Source organism: Helianthus annuus, chromosome 15 (assembly GCF_002127325.2).
Source record: "Helianthus annuus cultivar XRQ/B chromosome 15, HanXRQr2.0-SUNRISE, whole genome shotgun sequence".
NCBI lineage: Eukaryota > Viridiplantae > Streptophyta > Magnoliopsida > Asterales > Asteraceae > Helianthus > Helianthus annuus.
Genome location: NC_035447.2, coordinates 102,507,395 through 102,521,795, shown reverse-complemented (window position 1 = coordinate 102,521,795; position 14,401 = coordinate 102,507,395). Strand labels below are relative to the sequence as shown.

Genomic DNA, 14,401 nt, shown 5'->3' with positions numbered 1-14,401 from the left:
TATGAATCCTTTATTTTAAAACTTACTTAATCGGAGTTTCGATTCTTCAAATGATGGTACTAGCTACCTTGAAGGTTTCATAATAGAATAACCTGAAATGGGATATAGATCTTAACTCAACTTGCCTCTCAAGAGGTGAACATGGTAATTCTTATAAGGAAGCTAATTATGACACATAAAGATGTCAGAGATTTCCGTACTCTCAGGCTTTGGCTCATCTATCGCTGTCGGTGTCAGATAAATGACACATCCCCTTTGCCTTTGCAAAGATGCCTAAGTAGAGATACTTATAAGGACATTTTTATATTGGATATCTTCTTTGAATACTACTAGTCGACTTTAGTACTATATGACTATTGGGATATCTTCGGGGATCCCATGCATTAAACCTCCATACTGATCAGGCATGGAAGCAATCTATGGGACGCACTAGGATACGCAAATCCTCATATGGCACTCTTATCAAACATAGTTTGGCATTCGCAGACGATAGAAAACAATGAGAAAATAATAAAATACAATAAATAATATATATTGTCGTACTCTTTCTGGGGAAAGGTACTCCAGATTCTTATGAAAGGATTTTCTCCGAGGATGCGAGAGAGGTCATTAAAGATTCCATTGGTAATTCATACCTCACATTTAATATATGGAGTCCTTATGAAGAGTTAAAAAAATCTGATCTACTTATAGTTTACGAAGGATTTACTGGTATTCGAACCAAAATAAAACTCTTAGCATTTAAATCACTGATAAAACGACAAGGAATTGTACCTGATGTCATTATTTATGGGTCAGCTTAGGCATTTTAGGCGCTTTCAATTTTTGGCTTTACTTCCTCTGCCGCATTTCCTTTGACATATTTAGGGCACGTAGTCTTGATGTGGCCTTTCTCATTACAGCCAAAACAAACTGCATTCTTCATGTCCTTACAGTCCAATGCTTTATGTCCCTTAGACTTGCAGATCCCACAAACCCTGGGCTGTGATTTGGATCTTAGTTTGAGCCTGCATTTCCCATAATGGCGCTTCTTGCAAGTCTTACATACTGGTTTCTTGTCAGACTTTTGTTTGTTCTTTTTCTTAGAACTCTGGGAGTTATCTACCTCCCTTTTCCTTTTTAGTTCATCCTTTGCATCCGAGGCATGAACGAGATCCTCCTTAAGAGCAAGGAAATGTGGTCCTAGATAAAACTTGGACCGAGCAGCATGGGGCTCCTTTAACTTTTTCACAGCCTTCTTTACAGCTTTTCCAACGGCTGCGTCTATCATAGTCTGAAGAACATCTTTGGAAATTCTAAGGTTTACAATTTCAGCATCATTAGCATGCGTCGCGTCATCAATGGCGCGATTGACTGTTATCTTACCCGAGTTTGCCATACTCGATATTGGTTCCTAATACCAATAAAACAATTTCTTAGTTAAAATCCAACAACTGCTATTTTTCACTCTGATGGCCTTAATATATACTAACCATGGTGTCAATCACCTATACAGGCTACTATAGCACTAACATTCTTAATGAACGTTATTTAAAATATAATAATATTACTTAGCCTAGGTCGCAAAAGACCATCAATGGCATTAAAGGTTTGGACCTAGTCCATTACCTTTCTGACAGAGGATCAAAACGTCACATCTGTCTTTATTATATTAAAGAATTTAGGTAGCTTGAAAGCTTGCCATAGGAATATCAGAAAAGAGTGATTCCTATTTAGATATAAAATATCCATCTAAGGTTTGTTGGAGCATTTCCTAAAGTGTCATCGGCCAATTTCTACTTCGTATAAAATGACCGAAGTCCTACTAAGACGGAGACAACAGTTCTCAACAGTGATTGTTCATTATTGAATCACATGTGTCAGTATCAATTAAATTTCTGCATAAACTGCTTGATAAGGAAAAGTACCTGCTATATAGTTATCCTTCCTAGCATTCATCCGGAAGACTCATGCATTTGCTTTTCCTGGCCTCTCAGGCTTCTTTATAAGCTTTGGGCAGTTGGTTTTGATGTGTCCTTCCTCGTTACAGTTGTAGCATGTGGCGTTCTTTAACCCCTTGCATTCCAAGGTTTTGTGGCCTTTGGTCTTGCAAATTCCACACAATTTAGCGCGTGGGTCTATGGTACATTTTCCAAAAATGCTGCTTTTTGCAGTTATTGCATTTGGGTCTGTTATCAGACTGACCCGAGTTTTTCCTAAACTCGGAATCTTTCCCATGCTCCGAACTTCCCTTCTTCTTCTTGTTAGTTTGATGAGAGTTTTCCTCCTCTCTTTCTCTTCTTCTCTCGCCAGAAGCCTTAACAGACTGAAGTCTGATTGCATCTAAGGTGAGAGATAAGGATAAGTCCACCGCGGACCTATATGTGGTTGGCCTAGATGCTTTAACATTTCCTTTTATCTCTGGTGCTAGGCCTCCAATGAAACGCGCTATGCGTTTAGGTTCAGGGGTGACTAAATAAGGAACTAGGCGGGACATAGTGTTGAAACTTGTCACATATGCCGGACAATTCAAGTCTTTCATGACCAAAGTCAAGAAGTCTGATTCTATCTTTTCTACTTCATGCTGAGGGCAATAGTTTTCCTTGACTAAAGCAACAAATTGACCCCAAGATAAGTTGTAGAGTAGAACTTTCCCCGTGGCTTGGAGCAATGATCTCCACCATGCCAACGCTTCTCCTTTAAATGATTGTGAAACAAACTTCACAACGTCTCGCTCCGCACAACCGCTGATGTCAACAACAGCGTCCATCTCATCGAGCCATGTCATGCAATCGATGGCCCCATTTTCTCCTGTAAAGTCTCTGGGCTTGCAGGAGACAAAATATTTATATGAACAGGTCTTAACTGGTGCCTCTTGATGAAACACAACTTGTCTAGACGGAATACTCCTTTGATTTGACAAGTCATGATCATCGTCCTCCCTTGACTCATGCGTTTCAGGAGGGGGCTTACTATGAGCCATAGATAGAGTCTTGGAGTGGGTATCATTTGATTCATCATTCTGTCGATCAAGAGCTCGAGTAACAGCATAATCTATCATTGCCTGCAGTTCTGCTCCAGTTACACTAATTCTGGTAGTGTCATTGCTCTCCTTCAAACGACTGTTAACTTCATCTAATCCAGCCATGTAGCTTGATTGCTACATAATTATTAACAATGATTTATTCAGAGATTATTATGGAGTCATCATCTTTGACGATTTATCAACCATGGTAATATAAACCATATTGGTTAACTTGTTAGTTATATTTAATTAGTATTTTCCATTATAATTTATCCTAGTTATAAAACATTAAGGATATTAAAGTGGCGCATAAGGCCTAGTCACAAGGACAGTTCTAAATTTTTTTTTTTTTTTTTTTTTTTTTTTTTTTTATAAGCCATGATTCCAGAGAATTGAGGCATTTAAGGTTCGAATCACGTTCATTACCTTCTATTGACAGGGAGTTGTAGACTTCAACTGTCTTTTGTCCTTTGGGAACAATAGGCATAGCCCGTGGGCGTTCCCCTCTTGAGGGATGGTTATAATATGATCATCTTCTCAGATGCTATTAGTCGAGATCATATGGATCCTACCGACTATTATGCTTGGACCTGGTCCAACACTTTTAGACATGAGGTCAAAGACCACCACTGTCGTTGTCTTATCGGACAACAAGTTTAGCCCGGAGGTACTTCATCACTATCGGATGTTCATAATGTGATCATCTTATAGGATGACACAAGCCATGATTTCTACATCACTAGGCTAGATAAGAAAATTGGGAGAATCCAATATAAGTTTGATTGTTGTGATTTATCGAATCACATTTGTCAGGAGTGCTAACACGTTCTTAGGCGTTAACAAGGATCTGAATCCCTTGGGTAGGTTTCACCATCTTGGCCGCGTAGGCTAGATTTCACCTTTTAGATTCTTTTTAAAAATACCTACTGGCAGGGAAGGAAGGATATTTATTTTATTCAGGATTTTATCATAAATCCTAATTTATAAGTTAATAATAGCACAAATGGCCTAGTCGCGTAGACAAGTTAATTTATAAGCCATGATTGTCTGGGATCGAGGCATTTAGTAATAGCACAAAAGGCTTAGTCACGAGGACAAGTTTAATTTATAAGCCATGATCGTCTGGGATCAAGGCATTTAGTAATAGCACAAAAGGCTTAGTCACGCGGACAAGTTTAATTTATAAGCCATGATCGTCTGGGATCAAGGCATTTAGTAATAGCACAAAAGGCTTAGTCACGCGGACAAGTTTAATTTATAAGCCATGATCGTCTGGGATCGAGGCATTTAGTAATAGCACAAAAGGCTTAGTCACGCGGACAAGTTTAATTTATAAGCCATGATCGTCTGGGATCGAGGCATTTAGTAATAGCACAAAAGGCTTAGTCACGCGGACAAGTTTAATTTATAAGCCATGATCGTCTGGGATCAAGGCATTTAGGTGTGAATCAAAGTTCATTACCTTTTCTTGATAGGGAGTCATAGACCACCACTGCCTTCTGTCTTATATGACAATTAGTATGGCCCGTAGGCGCTACATCACTATTGGATGTTTAATAAGTTTGGCCCGCAGGCACTACATCACTAATGGATGTTTAATAAGTTTGGCCCGTAGGCATTACATCACTAATGGATGTTTTAAATAAATTTGGCCCGTAGGCATTAAAAGATAATTATGTCCTTATAAGGACTAATAAGGAAAACGATTTTCAGTAAAAGGAGTTCCTTCTTCATCTTATTTCTGAATGCTTTCTCCTTGGATGTTCGTTCCATTTTAGCCGCGGTACAAGACTCAGCATCTCGGGCTCCGGTGTGGAGAACTCCTATTACGGCTTCTTCGCTTGGCGACGTATCCAATAAAAATAATCGGAAGCAGTAAATTCCAGATTAGAATCGGGAGTATTCCTATGTTAAGTCTAGACTCAGAAGATTTAGGAATGTGCGATTGTGTCATTGAGATTAAACACAAAAGTTAGTGTTTAATTCACTCAATGTTGGCTCTGATACCAACCTGTCACACCCCAATTTTCCACGTGTCACCGGTGGGCCCGGTGGGGAGTATAGTGACGTAGTTGGCATCATCATAGACAAACAACACAATGTATAAATGCACAGCGGAAGCAAAAGATAAATATATTACATTCCGAATACGAGTAATGTCAAAGTATTACAACGGAAGGTAAAGGATCCACAGGCGGATCAATAAAAGATAACTGTCCAATAGACTTTAGGCATCTAGGACTTGCAAGATTCCCTAGTGACGCCCCGAGCTCCCAGCCAATTACGCATAGTACCTGTCACTTCACCTTTTGGAAAAATACGTCAGTTTACACTGGTAAATACAATTAACTGACTCATTTTGGAAAAAGAGTTTGAAAAGTGATTTGAGTGCAAACGGCACAAAATATCTTGACACATTGATTAAAATGCACAGAGGCAAAATTAATCTTTATACTTGGGACAATTTTATTAATAAAAATCTTGTATCCGATTTACATGGTTGTCCAACATTTAGGGCCGGTGATTATACAATACAAGCCGGACAAGATTAATCGACACACCACAAATATAGTCTCACAAGAAGAAAATCTCACGAGTGAGTATACGTTATACATATGCAACAGGAGGTGTTCTGTCTACACCTTGTGCTTACGTCGTGGCCATTCACTTTTTAAAATGAGCCAAGGATATCCAGGACACGGTCATTAACCCCCAATGTTATTTGTTATCAATCAATACAGATTAAAACGGGATTATGCAATTTAATCATCTCCGATTAAAAGGTTTCTACACCCGACCAAGCGGTATTTTTATAATACCGTATCCCAAGCCCGTATAGGGAAAATAAGTTAAAATGTATTTACCTGAGCTAGCTCCTGTCTTAAATAGCAAGAATAATAACTCAGCCGTATTCCTAAGTAAGCGTAGGTACAATTTACTGGAAAGCTCTAGTCTGGAACGATGGTATAAATAACCAATTAGAATACTAACGGGTCTTTAATTAAGCCTAAGCTTTGACCGGTTAGTTTTAAGGATGATACGGTTAAACGCACGATTAAGCGAAAGACCGGATGGAATGTGATTTAGACCCGACAAGCTTGAATACTTGTATAATATGGGTATACTAAATACATCCTGGATTTTGAGATAAAAATGATAACGTTTGACCCGCTTCGGTCAATTTACGCAAACTAGTTACGTAACTCGAACCGAACGCAAAAAGGGCGTTACGGGTAGCCAAATAAGTCAAATGCAAGTTCCCTGAGATAATATGCTTTAAATATGACATAATATCAGTAAGTTATGTTCTATATTGCCCGGGAAAATTTTAAACTCAATTTATGCCTTAGAAGGGCATTTTGGTCATTTAAAAGATCATAAAAGAGTAAAATTAGAAGTCTGAGTTTCGGGTCTGGTTCATACAGTAAATATACTTAATTTAACATGTTAAAACAGTAGGGTATGACCCATATGTCAAATTTATCATTTAAAACCAAACCATGCACCGTAGGGGTATTTTAGTAATTTCACAAGGGCTAAAACTGCCAAAACTGGAAATCTGAGTTCATATACTTATACTTACTGTTATTATATGAAAATATACTAATTACATCAGTAGGTATAAGTCTTATATGTTTAAAACGAGTATAACGCTTACTATGCGCTTAAAACGCTAAAAATGCGATTTAAGGGCGTTTTCGGGTTTTCAAAGAAAAGCTGAGCTTTTTATATTTCCAGAATACTTAAAATACTTTATTCAACAAATAAAAACAGTAGGAAAAGGTTTCGGGTCAAAAGAAGGTATAAAACTCATTTTATGGCTTTAACGGTCAAAACCGACATAAACCGAATCGACTAAGCGATCTAAGATACGTTCAGCCAAAAATTAATTAAAAATCATCAAAAATCCCAAAATATTATAATACATCAGTGGGTAAAAAGTTTTATATCAAAACGTGGCCAGAAGTGGGTTATACACGAAAAGGGCCGTTTATGTAACTTTAAGATATAGTTTTACGCTAATGGCCATAACTCAAAATCTGGACCACCAACTGATCCGAAATTTTTGGTGCAAGTTTATATATTAGAAATAAAGATTTCTACTCTTTCACTTTTCCAAAAATCACGTTTTATCTCAAAAAGGGCAAAATAGTCAACTTTATGTATAAATCGGAAACATGCATTTGAATCGGCTAAGTATAGACTCAATCAACAAAATTTCAGAAAGTTTTACCAAAATAAAAATGGTTCAAAATACTTCTCCAATACAGATCTCAAACATGCATGTACGAATCCGAATCGATAGTCCACGAAATAGTCGTTTTACAAGACTTTCGGTTCCGATTCGTATTTATACTATAGATTGTCGAGTTGATGATGATAAAACTCATTCTTATATGTATTACAAGTTATTTATGATGATCAAACAGATTGCATGTCTATTATATTAACATTCAAGCTTATTTTCGCAAAAATCACTTCTGTTGACTTTTTAGAATCACGTTTGACTCGACAATTGACATGCATTTAGTGGGAATCAGATAATACCCTTTTCAGGGTTTGTTTCCCACATAATTACCAACATAAGTGTGGTTTCAATTTGAGAAATGACTGAGTAAAACTCGCTTAATCGGAAAGTCAAAGCATAAGAACAATAGTTTGACTTTTAGCAATTAATCGATGCAAGAACGAATTAGAGACTGAATTAGGAGCTTACAAAGGTTCTATTGATGCTTAGTTAACACTAGGATGTTGTCTTGATGATCAGAAATGCTCCAGAAATGCTTGAGAGAGTTTTGCAAGTTGAGAGTGTTCTTGATCACAAAATGAAATGCCAAGAAATGGGGTTTGATCTGATTTAAAGAGGGATTCAGAGGTTTGAGGATAGGTTACTATAGTCCTAGGCATGCAAGGGTGTTCATTGGTGCAAAGGGAGGTGCTACCAGCTGTTACACACCTCAATTTCGGACCAAGTATGCAAAATTCGCAAATTTCTGATGCTGGGGGGTTCACGCGGCCCGCCTAAGGATTCCCAGGCGGGTCGCCTGGGGTCTGCAGGCCCAAAAACTTTCAAACATTGGCAGATTTGGTCCCTGTCCTTGCACGCGATGTTTCGGCTACTTATTTTGACTCGTAAACCCCCAAACTTGGTTTTTAAGAACCTTGGGACATTTACCAACATGGAAATGTCCTCGGATAACTTTGCGCTCAACCGAAAAGCCAAGAAATTCGACGTTGACGCTTTTAGTCCCTCAAGTACGGTTTTGGCCATAACTTTCTCATACGTTGACGAAACTTCACGAAATTTTTACCACATATTCTAGTGAGTATATTTTAGCATTATAAAGCTTCGGGTCTGCCAAAAGTTCACTCAGAGGTATAAATTCAACATGTTGACACTTTTGGCCCCTATAGTTTGCAATACTTCACTTTTGTGCAATTTCCGCGTCGTATGAACCATGAACCATCCGTTTAAGGTTATAAACATTATGTAGGGTTATCATAGAGTCTATTTATCCATTATTGACACTTTGGACCCTTACGTTCCATAGTTTTCACTGTTTGTCACTTTTAGTCCCTCTAAAGTATGTTTTCACATACCGGAACCTTATGACACGTGTCAAGACATTATTGGATGGAAATTTTCGAGGTGTTACACAGTGCCTCACCCCGATGTTTCCGCCATAGGTTGGGGTGTGACAGATTGGTATCAGAGCCATAACTATAGGGAATTAGGCAAGACTCGACATAGTCTGGGTCAATGTTGTAACAACTCTCACTAAAATTAATACTTAGTATGTTAATTATCCAATAAGGAAACCCTAATTAAGAAACCCAAGTGATTCTGCATAAACCCTAAAAATTTTCAGAACAATCGGAATCAGGATCAGGGCCCCTAAAACTCAGGGGGGGTAAACCCTAGTGAACGATTATCTAAATTATGTGCTGTCAAATTCAAAATTTTTAAATTTTATAAACTCAGCTAGGCTAGTCCCAAACATGGCTACCCTATAGTAAATAGGTGTCCCTTACGGACCGTAAGGGAATAGTCTTACGGTCCGTAAGCATGTCCAAATTTCGTGTATAAATAGCAGACATTGGCACTTGATTTCTGGCTCTGAAACGACGAACAAAGTCATCATAAACACTGAGATAAGCTCTAATTACTACAATAAACACACACAATTCGTGAATCGCTGCCGCAATCAGGGTAATAACTCGATCGCTATTACGATTCAACGTCCGATCGATTGTAACTATCCAACGATTGTTTGAGTGCTGCTCAAATTGAGTTTATACTTTGTTATTCATCGTGATTTCGACTTGAATGTTTGAGTGCTGTCCGAACTCGGACTGTACTCTGTCATTCGTTGTGAATCCGCTGAATTGTTAAGTATTGCACTTTGTTAATCGTTGTGAGGGTTTAATCTCGTGAATTGTCGTAACTGCTGTATTAGTTACTAACCCGTTGGTGTGTGCATTGTTATTTAAATTAGGTTAATCAAGGCTAAACAATAGGCTTATACACTGCTCGTTAAATCTGCAAAGTGAGTCCATTCTCTTTTATCACAGTTTGTGAGTCATTCTCTGTTTATCAACTATTTTACAATACTCCAAATTATTTTCAAAGTTATAATTACAGGGACTAAGTCGTGGATATCTTGAATCACTGGCTAGTGGGGTATTGCGCACATTACTAATTTTCTCCCAGTTAGGTTCATTGACCTACTAGGGATAATCATCACTATTTGGGTTCATTGACCTAATAGTGATATGACCATCGTCACCATTGTGACATGTCACCATTGTGACACAGCGCCAGATAAAAATAAGATATGAACCATTGTAATCGCTCTTATGCTGTAATTTATAACTAAGGGTCATTTCATAAAACCTGAATGAACTCACTCAGTATTTCCCGCTGACAAAACTTTTTTTTCAAACATGTTTCAGGTGATCTGTTATGATCCAGGAAAAGTGCCGTGAAGCACTACAAGCTTAAGAAAGTGGCTCAGGATAAAATAAAGAAACATGTTTTGTAAAATAAAAAGATTTCCCAGTGAAATCAAATGATTATAAATTACCGGGGTTTTATCCCTAAATTATGTAAACGAGTAGTTTTAAATAATTGAAAGATCCTGTTTTAAAAAGACTTCCGTTGTCGCCTAAATTAAGAACCGCAGGATTTCTGTCCCGCGGCTCCTGGAACGGGTCAAACCGGGCCGGGGGCCGTGACAGAAAAAGGTGGTATCAGAGCCCCTAATCGAGCCACTGATTTAAGCCAATTAAGTATTTAAGAAAATACTTAATTTTTATTAATTGCTATTTTGTGATTATGTGTTTTATTATCTGACTAACTGAGTACAGTATGGACAAATCTTTATATGCTAGCCAATGTAGCAATTAATGTAAATTCTTAAAATAATTTGACCCAAGTTTTAGCACCTTTATTATCTATAGTCTAGAAGCCTTATTCAGTAAATAAATAAATTTATAAATAAAACCTAGGGTGTTTTAAATTTCAGTTATTTTGGTAGTTACCCAGTATGAAATAATATTTAAAAGTTTTCCTATCAAATTTGTTATAAATTTTAAACTTAGTAATTGTGTGTATTTTGCTAAACAGCATGAGTGACTTGTCTGACGCCCTTCAGAATTTAAATCTCTATCCAGTAAGAATAGAGGTCTCCAGAGATTTCAATAGGTATATACCAGACATAGAAGAACCTATAGAATTCAACGCTTTACCTCTTGAGAAACCCAAGCCTAAAAAATGGGAATTGGGGAAAGTTCTAGGCAAATTCAAAGGTTACCATCTCAGGAAGAGCTAGATTCTATATTGGCAAGCTATAAGACTATTAAGCCTGTTAATGAAACTGTTTTTATTCACTCTTGATGTGTGTAAAATGCAACATATAAATCACATCAATTAAGGCATGAAACTAACCCTTTTTGAGTACTAATGTTGGAAAAATAGTGTTTTTGTCTTCCTTTTGCATTTTCAGGATTAAATGAGCTCAAAATCACAAAAGAAGCAAAAAGACAACTAATTCTAGCATAAATACAAGAAAAGGAACAAAAAGTAGACTGCCCGGACCCTCAACGGCACCTCCCAAGGCAAAGGAGAAGAAACAGAGTCTGAACACGCCCCGTGTCCAGCGAACACGGGGGCGTGCCCAGGAAGCAGCAGAAAAGACAAACCAGTAGAAGCTTCCATTGCCCACCACGGGGCCGTGTCCAGCGGGCACGGGGGCGTGGTGAAAGTACAGCAGGCGCATTAATTGTAATTCGCAATTACAATTAATGAAGAGAGAGAATGTCAGACGGGCACGGGGCCGTGTCCAGCGGACACGGGGCCGTGTCCAGCCTTCTGTTCAGCCTATAAATAGAGGAGCTTGGCTTCATTCTCTCTCATCCCTTGGCACACCACCTCTCTCACACCTCATCCACCACCCACCACCACCATAACACCATCATCCACCACCATCATCCATTGTCCATCGTAGAGTGTGTGAGTCGTCTCGGGATCCAAGATTGATCGTAAGAGTTCTTGACAATCAAGGCCATGTTTGCCTAAGTCTCTTACATCACTTGGTGAAGACAAGTGTTTAGTATAATACTTTTTATTTTTAATCTTTTGCACTTTTTATTTGGTTTTGTATTAATGACTTTAATAACTAGTTACTTATGTTGAAGGTGATCTTTCCTTATCGTTTGTCCGTGGTGTCTTGGCATTATTTTACTGTCTATATAAAATAAAAGATTTTCACCATTCATATCTCCACGGTCTATATGGAGGTATGTTGGCTACCTGGTCGGGGGTTAAGGGAACGGTTTGGTAAGGGTCTTGCCCTTGTTCAGCGTTTAGAGGTCCTGCTTGGGACCTGGGTCAAATTTAGTAGGATCTCCTTCAATGCCCATAGGTATTGGATGGCGGGGATCCAAACTCTTTGACCCCCTCATAAGTTAACTACTATTAATACTATAACCCGGCTATTTAGGACTGTATCCCTGCTGACTCAGACTACTTAGCCGAGGGTAACGTCACCGCCAAAAGCGGGGCCTACCACAATTTGCATTAATAACTTAATTCATTATCTTTCAATAATCCGACCCTTTAGGATTGTATCCTTGCTGACTCAAACTACTGGGTTGAGGGTAACGTCGCCTTCAAAAGAGGGGCCTACTACAATAACTAAGATAATCTCTTAAACAAGTGCAAAAGTGCGAAAATAATCAAAGGTTATACTAATACACGTGTCGGATCCAAGTGATTCATCTTGTCTATCTGTTTTTATTTTATTTTTATTTTCAGCATTTAGTTAGTTTTTATTTTTCTTAGTTTAAAACATTTTTCTAACTTTTTGATTTGATTAGACGTTGAGGATAAACCGGTATTAAAAGCTCTTGTGTCCTTGGACGACCTCGGTATCTTACCAACACTATACTACGTCCACGATGGGTGCACTTGCCCATATGTGTGTTTAGTGTTAGTAAATATCGTGTTTTATAAATTTAAAACTTGGCTAAAAGTGTAAAAAGGGGCTTAAATACTCATCAAAAATATAACACACTTCACGCACATCAAGTTTTTGGCGCCGTTGCCGGGGACACAAGGATTTTAAGAAAGTTAGGAATCAACGGCCTAATCATATTTTTTTTTCTTCTTTAATTTTTTAGGATTTTTTTTTTTTTTTAGATTTTTAGCTTCTGCAGAGCTCGGCACGGGGCCGTGCCTGGTCGGACACGGGCCGTGCTCAGCATCGTTACTGGCAGTTTTTGTTTTTCAAGTTATAGAAGGCTGACCACGGGGCCGTGCCGGTGCAACACGGGGCCGTGTCCAACTTCCAGTAACTGGGATCTGGAAAACAACCACTGCAATTCCGACCACGGAGCCGTGTTCGCTCAACACGGGGCCGTGGTGAACCTTCTGACCAACATTCTTTTCTGTTTTTATTGCAGGACTTGGAACCCGACGCCATCCTCACGTAGTGTATGAGCTCCAGTTCCAATAAAGACATAAAGGAACCGCTAGAAGAACCCGAACGCTTTCTCAGAAAAAAGGTTAAAAGCCAAAAACCAAGAGAAGGTTTTGGGTGATCCACCCCCAATGGCGGACCAACGTACCCTTATGGATTATCTACGGCCCACCGTAGGTAATCTAGGCGCCGCTATCAATGCTCCGAATGTCGAAGCCAATAACTTCGAACTTCGACCGCATTTGATACAAATGCTCCAGAACTCCGCAACCTTCCACGGGCTTGCGGACGAGGATCCCCATCTACATATAACTAATTTCTTAGAAATATGTGATACCTTTCGGATCAATGGAGCATCAAACGGCGCCATCCGCCTCCGTATGTTTCCATTCTCACTAAAAGACCGAGCGAAAGCTTGGCTCAACACCCTCCCAGCTGGATCGGTAAACACCTGGGATGAACTAGCCCAAAAATTTCTATATAAGTATTTCCCTCCTGCTAAAACTGCTAAATTAATGGCTGAAATTAATACATACTCACAAGAGGACGGGGAATCCTTATATGAAACTTGGGAAAGGTTCAAGGAGCTATTACGCAAGTGTCCCCATCACGGCCTCGCAATATGGCAACAAGTGTCCACTTTCTACAATGGATTGTTGCCACACACTAGGCAGACACTTGATTCTAGCTCCGGGGGACTTTTAGGTAACCGACGCCCACATGAAATATATAATCAGATTGAGGAAATTGCTCAAACCAATTTTCAATGGCACACCCCCCGGGGAAATAAGCCTATCGCCACGGGCGCCCATAAGGTCGACGAAAGCACTTCTTTACAAGCCCAAATCGAGGCCCTTTCTTCAAAAATAAAAAAATTAGAAATGACAAAAACAGTCTCGGTTATGGCTTGTGAAGGGTGTGGTGGGTCACATGAAAATTGGAGTTGCATGAAAGAAACGGACGATCAACAAGAAATGGTAAACTACATTGATAATAGACCTAGGCTGTCGGGTCCTCCAACGGGAACTTACAACCAAGGATGGCGAAACCACCCAAACCTTGGTTGGAGGGAACCCGGCAATAGTAGTAACCAACAAACCCAACGAACAAACTTTCAGCAATCAAGAAATGAGTCACAAAATTTCACTCAACAACAAGGTGGACGAGAAAGGCTCGAAGATACTATATCTCTCCTCGTCTCTGACACTGATAAGAAAAACTCGGAAAGATTTCTACAATTAGAATCTAATTTTAGGAATCAACAAGCTAGCATTCAAAACATAGAAAAACAAATAAATCAACTAGCACAAAATTTTTCCGAGAGACCGCAAGGCGCATTACCTAGCAATACCGAAACAAACCCAAAGGCGCAAGTTCACCTCATCACACTACGAAACCGCACCGTAGGGCCTGCAGA

General features: G+C 38.9%; 1 non-coding gene across 1 annotated transcript; it reads right to left on the bottom strand.

Annotated features, from left to right (window-relative positions):
- Positions 1-13,493: 13,493 nt before the first annotated feature.
- Positions 13,494-13,600, bottom strand: LOC118487839. Its single transcript, XR_004882782.1, has one exon. It is a non-coding gene; the product is annotated as a small nucleolar RNA R71 (small nucleolar RNA).
- Positions 13,601-14,401: the final 801 nt, after the last annotated feature.